This window comes from Ursus arctos, unplaced genomic scaffold, assembly GCF_023065955.2.
Source record: "Ursus arctos isolate Adak ecotype North America unplaced genomic scaffold, UrsArc2.0 scaffold_18, whole genome shotgun sequence".
Lineage (NCBI taxonomy): Eukaryota > Metazoa > Chordata > Mammalia > Carnivora > Ursidae > Ursus > Ursus arctos.
In genome coordinates, this window is record NW_026622852.1 from 60,901,300 (window position 1) to 60,909,586 (window position 8,287).

Consider the following 8,287-nt stretch of genomic DNA (forward strand, 5'->3'; position numbering starts at 1 on the left):
GAGCATCTGAAGCCCAGCACTGTTTGTGGCATAAGACATGGGAAAGCAGGAAGCGAAAGAGAAATCCAACCTCATGGCTACTCTCAAAAGGGAAACACCATAGTTAGGAGGCTGTGCATAAAATGCTGGGAGACCCTTTGTTTCATGAACAAAAGGGATATTTAGATGATTAGATTTTGGTGCATCCTCCATGTTTGGAAATGTCAGATGATCTCTTTGCTGGATCATTTGAGTGTTCCCATTGGCTGTTACCCCATGACTCAAAGAAACTTGGCCTGTGATGTGCGTGTGCGTTTCTCTGTGTGGAGGTGTGGCCCAGTGAGTGGATGTCGTTAACCCATAGGGCTATGCAACAAAAGACACACATTCAATAGAAATAAATCACATAAGACCGCCACCTGTTCTAGGGTTTCAGCATGATTGTGACCAAACCATTTTGTAGAATTTCCTTACTGGAAGGCACAACACTCTGAAACTTTAAGATTACAGAGTATTTTACTGCAATAGGAAATAATAACTGGAATGGTATCTCAGACTGTGCATGAGATTGCTGTGCTCCTGTTGCAAAGCAGAAGGATGTGTATTTTGATACTGATGTTTCATCTCTGGCCCATGTTATTTTGAATGTATCCATTCTGTCGCAGAACAACAGCTGCTTCCCAGGCCATGTTGGGTGGAGCATCACTGTTCTAGCCCCACAGAGCCTCACCAGTGTGTCTGGATTCTTCCAGACCCTGGAATTGGTGAAAACTACAGGGAGTGGGGGAGGAGATACCGTGTCTTGTTTTCCTGACGTTGGGTTTTGTTTCTGTACCGTCTCTTCTCAGCTATCGTACGTCCCCACGGAAATCTCATCGTGAGTTGCCAACTTTGAAATGCATTAGCCAGTTGTCTGCATCTGGACCCGTCAAGCAGTGGCTGTAGTTTGAATAAGTCATGTGTGCATGTAAAATATATACGTATATACATATATACAAGTATGTGCATGAAAATGTAGATCTTCGTACTTTTTGATACAATGTACTCATTTGTTAATTTTTAATTATATTTGATATAAATCAAAGGTTTGTTGCAAAACTTTATATTTAAGAACAGTGTTAAAAAAAAAAAACCCAAAAGAAGTCCCAACCATGCAACACAACTGGGACCTGCTTTAAAACAATCCTGTGATTGACGAGTTTGCTGCCTGAGTAATATTGATCACCCAGACTTTGGATTCTGCTATTGTTTCTACAATGACATTTTGTATGAATCAAAGTCCTTGGATTAAAATAAAACTTAGCAAAAAATCAAAACAAACCCCACCATGCTGCTGGGTGATGTATGCAAGGGGTGTGGGATTCAGCAATCTGTGCGTCCTCGAGAGGCAGGGCCACCTCTGTGGGCATGTGGGCAGGAGTGCACAGCTGAGGAGCTCTCTGGAGAAAACTGGTTTGTGCGGATCAGCCTGAGAATCTGGGTGGATTTGGGGTGAGGGTCATGGGTTGGGGTCAGGGCCAGGCTCGAGATCGGGGTCAGGGTCTGGATCGGGGCATAATTGGCTTTCTTCCCCCTCTGCCATATCCCTGGGCCTCCAGGATAGACAGGACTCACCCAGGGTCACACGTGAGTCAGAGGGGAGCTGGAGCACTGGTTTTCTGCCCCTCACTCCTGGGCTCTAACAGAAGAAAAGTGAAATGTCCACCTGGCCACTCACTGTTTGAGATCCAACTCAACCCCACTCAAGAGTTGTGGAGGGCCTCAGAGGTTATACAGCGTTCTTCCGCCCTCCTACCTGGGAAGGGTCCCACTGGCCCCACTCTGCCTGGGGATCCCCAAGTTCCATCACAGACCTGACCCACAAGAGCACTCAGTAAACACGTATGGATTTATATAGGACTGACTGCAGTGGCCTACCCGCCTCCATGTGCAGCCTTCTTGTGGGGTGGTGGGGCCCTCCTGGCACTGGCTAGATCCTTCGTCCCATCTGAGTGATCAGCAGTAAGCAGTCAGTAGACAGGACAACTCTTGGCCTCTGACCATCCAGGGAGGTATCTGTGGTCCTCCAGCTCAGGCCAGGCAGGGTCTTGACAATCCCCATGGCCAGTTACTAAGCCTGCCAGGTCTTACAAACCCACTCTTAACTTGTCTCTTGCAAGTATTAATTTATTTCTACCATTAAACATATTAATTTATTTTACTTCAGCAAGTGTGTCCAGTCCCTTGCCATCCAAAGTGCCAGCTGACACATCAGGGTCTACAATCCCTGAGACTCCCCGTGCACGTGTCCTCACTGGGCAGGACAGGGCTGGGGGAGAGGAAGACAGTGAGTGGGGTCAGGTCTCAGTGGAGCTCCAGAACAGCACTGTTCCTGTTCCTTCTCTGTCCCAGGAGACGAAAACCCCAGAGCAGTGAGAGGAGAACCAGCAGCAGGAAGAGGTCCTGGATGGCTAATTGGTCTGCTTGTTTTTTCTTTATTTTAGGGTCCATTTTGTTAATGTGCATTTTTATTAGGAAATCACTCATTTCGTCTAGGCTTCCAGTCTGATGCAATAGGTTTCTCTTATTTGACCTTTAATTTCTACTCTTCTTTTAAAAAAGATTTTGTTTATTTATTTGACAGAGAGAGAGACAAAGTACAAGCAGGGGGAGCGGCAGAGGGAGAGGGAGAAGCAGGCTCTATTTTGGGTCTTAACTGACTGAGCCACCCAGGTACCCCTAATTTCTCCTCTTTTTCTAGTTTTCTACAAAATTGTCATAATTAATGGACAAATGTTGATAGGTAATTTTTAGCTAAAGTCCGTATTTTATTCAGGTTCCCTCTGTTCCACCTTTTCTTGCTCCACGATCCCGTGCAGGGTGCTACGTGACATGTGCTCATGTCTCTCTAGACTTGTCTTGGCTGTGACAGTTTCTCAGACTTGCTTTGTTTCAATCACCCTGGCAGTGTTGAGGAGGACTGGTCAGGCATTTTGTAGAAAGTCCCACATGGAGATTTACTTGTTTTGCTCATGATTAGACTGGGGTTATGGGTTTTGAGGAAGCAGATCAGGGAGGTAAAGTGGGCTGTCGTTACTTTATAACAAGGGAACACTTGTCACTGTCCATGTTAACATTGGTCACCTGGCTGAGGCAGTGTTGGTCAGGCTTCCCCCCACCCCCATGAAGTTACTCTTTCCCATGTGTAGGAAGACATTGCCCTGAGCTCACACTTTAGAGAGGGGAGTTAGCTCCATTTCCTTGATGAATGGTTGAGTATCTACATCTATTATTTGGAATTCTTACAGGAGAGGTCCGTTCAATCCCATTTATACAAAACTATGTAATTTGTTAATAAAAATCCAACCAAGTAATTTAAAAGATCCCAATCCTATTAGCTTCACTGAACAATTCATGAAACAGGTGGCATCCCATTTAGAAAAAAAGAAAGGGGCTCCTTTGAGCTGCAGGGAAGGGAAGGATTTTAAAGGCAGAGAGGGGATTGAAAAACAGAAATTACTAGAAAAGGATGCACTATTTTAGACAATGTTCCCCTTCTAAGGAGAACAAAAGGGGCCATTCAGTTCATTTTCCAGGTTCACTGGTTAAAGTTTATGTGGAAGTGAAGGTGTGTGGAGCTGCAGTTAGGTTAGGCAGTAATTCTTGGTTTGCTGGCTTGGGTCTCTTGACATAGCTGACTCTATTTTGGGTCTGTTGCTCATTTATTTTACCAGTGTGGACACCAGGGTAGGTTATGCTCTGGCACGAAAGTGTTTGGTCGCTGGCTCATTCCTGCTTTGGTGATTGAGAGCACTTTCCATTGGCTCCTGTTTTCCATTGACATCATTCCATCTCCGTGGCTCTTTTCTTGGCACTTCCTTACTTTCTGATACATCAAGATTATCCTGGCTCCTATACTTACTGTCTCAGCTCCAGTGCCAGCAATTTCTTCATGGAGCCCTGGTTAGTAGAGAATGGTGTTAAAGTCTTACACGTGGGAGCTAAATGTGCTCCGCAGACAATGCAAGGCAATACATGCATGTATTTCCATCTATGTTCATACACCTAATTATAAAGATTTCTACGTGGAACTGTCTGTGTCCATAGGAAGCTAAAGACGAGTTTATACTGATGTCTCCAACCTGGTCCATCACCACATGGAGACTGTGATCTTCTCCCTTTGCTGATCTGTACCTTCCCACTCCAACAGTGACAAACCTGGCTCTCCCCACCTGCCATTTATTTAATTCATTGCTCCGTTCCAGATTACAGATGTGGTGTTTTCAGAACTGTTAGCTACCACTCTGATGGGAAAGAACTTTATCAAATAGAGTCCACTGTGTACGTACGGTACATTTTTCTTTAATCTACAGATTCCATTCATTTCCAAAGTTACTTTTGTCATACAACCTACAGTGAGGGTTTTTTTTCCCATATGTTTCTAATACATTTAGATTATGTGTCATGTTCTGTATTCCACTGAAGGGGAGGAAAAAATTTTCCTTGGTCCAAGGTTCTTACCGCGGGACTAAGAATGAAATTGACATGAGACAGATTAATAGGAGATTAAAAAAACACAAAGTGTAATGACATGCACATGGAGACCCAATAATGAAACTGAGTTCTAAAGAAATGAACAAGGAAGTCAGGTTTTATACTTTTTGGACAAAGAGAAAATAAACCTGTGATGAAATCACAGGACAAAAAAGCTTGACCTTGGGAGCTTCAATTAGTACGGAGTTCTAAACAGAATTTGGGCTTGGGTCTTAAATTAGTAAAAAGTAACACAGGTTTTTATACAGCCTTCTGGGCTTCAAATTTTCCAACTCTGGTGATGTCAAAATCTCTTTACCTCCTGGTACAGGGACATCTTCACATGGAGGATAGATTTCCTGCTTCCTGGGGGACAGAGGAAGGTCTAAGTGTCCCCATTGCATAGGCTGTCTCTTAAGTAACTTTTATTTAAAATGATCTATCTGCCAAAGTGGCAGATTTGGGGCAGCCTGCCCTTGGACCTTACACCATCCTGTGACATTCCCACATCCTAAATAACTTAATTTCAGTAGATTATGATTTACTCTTTGGGATGTAAAAATGTTTGTGTTTTTTAAAGATTTTATTTTTAAGTAATCTCCACACCCAACATGGGGCTCGAACTCACAACCCCAAGATCAAGAGTTGCAAGCTCCACTGGCTGAGCATAGAGGCAGGTATAAATCATTAAACTATCATGGAATTCACCCCCTGATCCTTTTATCACCTCTAGCTTTGCCTTTCCCAGTATCTCCTACAAACGGGGTCACTCGGTGTGTAACCATTTCAGACTAGATTCTTTCACTTAGAGAAATACGTGTAAAGTTCATCCATGTCATTGTGTGAGGGTGATGGTTCATTTCTTTTTATTGCTGAATAGATTAACAGGAGAAAAACAAGTCAAAGTTTAATATCATTCAAATGTCCTGTATTCATGGGAGATACCCAGGAAAACGGAGTAACCCCTTGAAGTGACCCAGCCCTCACTCTAAATGCCATCTTCAGCTAAAGACCAAAAGATTTTAGGTGGTGGGAAGGCCAGTTAAGGGGTGTTATCAGGTGAGCACAGTAAGTGAGGGAACGGTTGTTACACAGATTTAAGTCTGTGCTTTTTCTTTCAGTAAGAGTTTCTAGAGATTTAGTCATTCTGTTCCTGATACAGAGGGAGACAGGCCTACCAATGGAGCTTTCCTTTATCAGCGTACATTTCACTTATCAAACGCAACTTTTACCCAGTTGTCAGAGATTCTCCCATGTCTGCTGTTTCTTAAAATTAATCCACCCAAATGACCCTTGTGCCAAAGAGGCATATTTTGGGTGGCATATTTCCTTCACACGGATGCACTCAGTTTGCTTATGGATTCATTACCGGAAGGACATCCTGGCTTCGTTAAGTTTGTAACCACCATGAATAGAGCTGCCGTGCATAACTGCATGTTTTTGTTTGGAAATAGCTTTTCAAAGCAGTGGTCTAAATACCAGAAGTACAATTGTTGGACCTTAATGTGAGACTTATTTAGGTTTGGAGAAAATGGCCAAACTGTCTTCTGAAGGGACAGTTGCTGCCATTCCTCACCTTCCAGCAGTTGGTATTCTTGTTTCTGGAGTTCAGCATTTGGGATAGGTGTGCAGTGCTGTCTCACTGTCGTTTACACTTGTTCTTTCCTAATGATGACGTCGAGCATATTTTTGTATGCTTATTCTGTGTCTGCATATCTTCTTTGTCCAGGCATTTTCAGACCCTTACCCATTATCAGTTCAGATGTTTGTTTCCTTACTGTTCAGTTCTGATAGTTTTTTGTATATTTTGAATACAGATCTTTTACCAGATATATGTTTTGCAAATATTTTCTCCCAGTTTGTGGCTTGTCTTTTAGTTTTCTGAGCAAGGTCTTTTACAGAGCAGAAGTTTTATTTTATTATTTTTAATTATTTTTTTAGTGGTTACATTTTATTTATTTTTTTATAATAATTTTTTATTATGTTAGTCACCATACAGTACATCCCTAGCTTTTGATGTAATGTTCCATGATTCATTACTTATGTATAATACCCAGTGCACCATGCAATACTGCCCTCCTTGATACCCATCATTGGCCTATTCCCACTCCCCTACCCCCCTCCTCTCTGAATTCCTCAGTTTGTTTCCCGGAGTCCATAGTATTTCATGGTTCATTCCCTTTTCTGTTCAGAACCCCCCCTTCATTATACCCTTTTTAAGTTCATGTTAACAATTCTCCTCTTTTGTGGATTGGCCTTTGGTGTCGTGTGTTTAAACTTATCGCCGAACCCAAGGTCATGTAGATTTTCTTTTATGTTTTCTTTTTGATATTTTGATAGTTTTACATTTTGAATTTATCTACAATGTTGAATGAATTTTGGTGTAAGTTGTAAAGCTTGTGCCTGCATTTCACTTACTTCCGTATGGTTTCTAATTAATTGTTTCTATTTCTGGAAAAGTCAGGGGATAATTGGACTCCATTTCGGTTTGAATTTCCAAAATGTAATGGATTCAGCTGGACCCCACAAGGGACAGGTGCCTCCACTGAGCTGAGTGCACCGCACCCTGCACTGCCCCCACCGCCCGCAGGGGGCGCCCGAGTCCCGCTCCGCGACCCATGCGGGGCATGCGCTTTCCGGCGCGCTGACGGGCGTTCCAAGTCCTCAGGACCCTCTGTGCTGACGCCCAGGCCCCGGGAGGATGTGGGGCCTCATTCACACTCAGGAGCTCGGCCTCCTCAGGACCCGCTGTGGATATTTCGGGAGGAGGTGGGGCCGCGTCCACGCGGACAGGGCCCGCAGTAGAGGACGTGTTTCCGCGTCCACACCGACGGACCCGGGTCTCCCCAGGACCCGCCGCCGGAGAAGGTGAGGAACAGCCACCTGAGCGGGGGCTGCCGAGGGGTCCGTGCTCACAGGACCCTGCGGAGGAAGGGCGCGCTGTGTAGACGGTGGGGTTTCCGTGGTTTCTGTGCGGTGCCGTGGGGTCGCTGGCGGGGCTGTGCGCGGGGCTGTGGGGTCTCCCCTCTCTGGGCTCTGATCCGCTGGGCTGGTCCGCGGGTCCGTGTTTACGCGCACACGGATCCGGTTCCGGGGGCTCCGCAGGCAGTCTGCAGTCAGGGAACCTCCGGCCGCCTGGTGGTCGTGCTCCCCCGGCCTCGGCCCCGCAGGGTCCTCCCCGCGTCCACACGCGGTCCGGGCTGTCGGTTCGGTGTCTGGAGGTTCGGTAGCGACGGTGCGCGCTCTGCAGACAGACGGCTGTGGGGAGAGCAGGTGTTCTCACGGCGTCAGTCTTTCCATCTCCGCGTGTCTCCCTCGACATCTGTCGTCGGTGTCTCACGGGTGTCCGAGGGCAGGGCTGTCCGTCTCCCTCCACATCTGTCGTCGGTGTCTCACGGGTGTCCGAGGGCAGGGCTGTCCGTCTCCCTCCACATCTGTCGTCGGTGTCTCACGGGTGTCCGAGGGCAGGGCTGTCCCTCCGGCAGGACAGAGCTTCCCAAAGAGGTCGATGGAAGAGTCAGAGGATCACAGAGGCCTTGGGAAGACTTGGAGGCCCTGGAGATGTTGGCTGAAGGGCTGTCATTTGGTCAGAAAAGTTGTGTCACAAACCCCCACCAACACTGGATGATTTACTCTTTGTTGGTTCTGGGAATCAGTGCGAACCTGCCATGAGAACTCACATTGCGTCAAGTCTGGGATATACCTACTTTTCATCACTTTTCAGGACTAGATTTTTCTAGAGGAAGTGCTAAGCATGGGTCTCTCCATTCTTTTCTTTGTGCAACTGGCCTCTGTT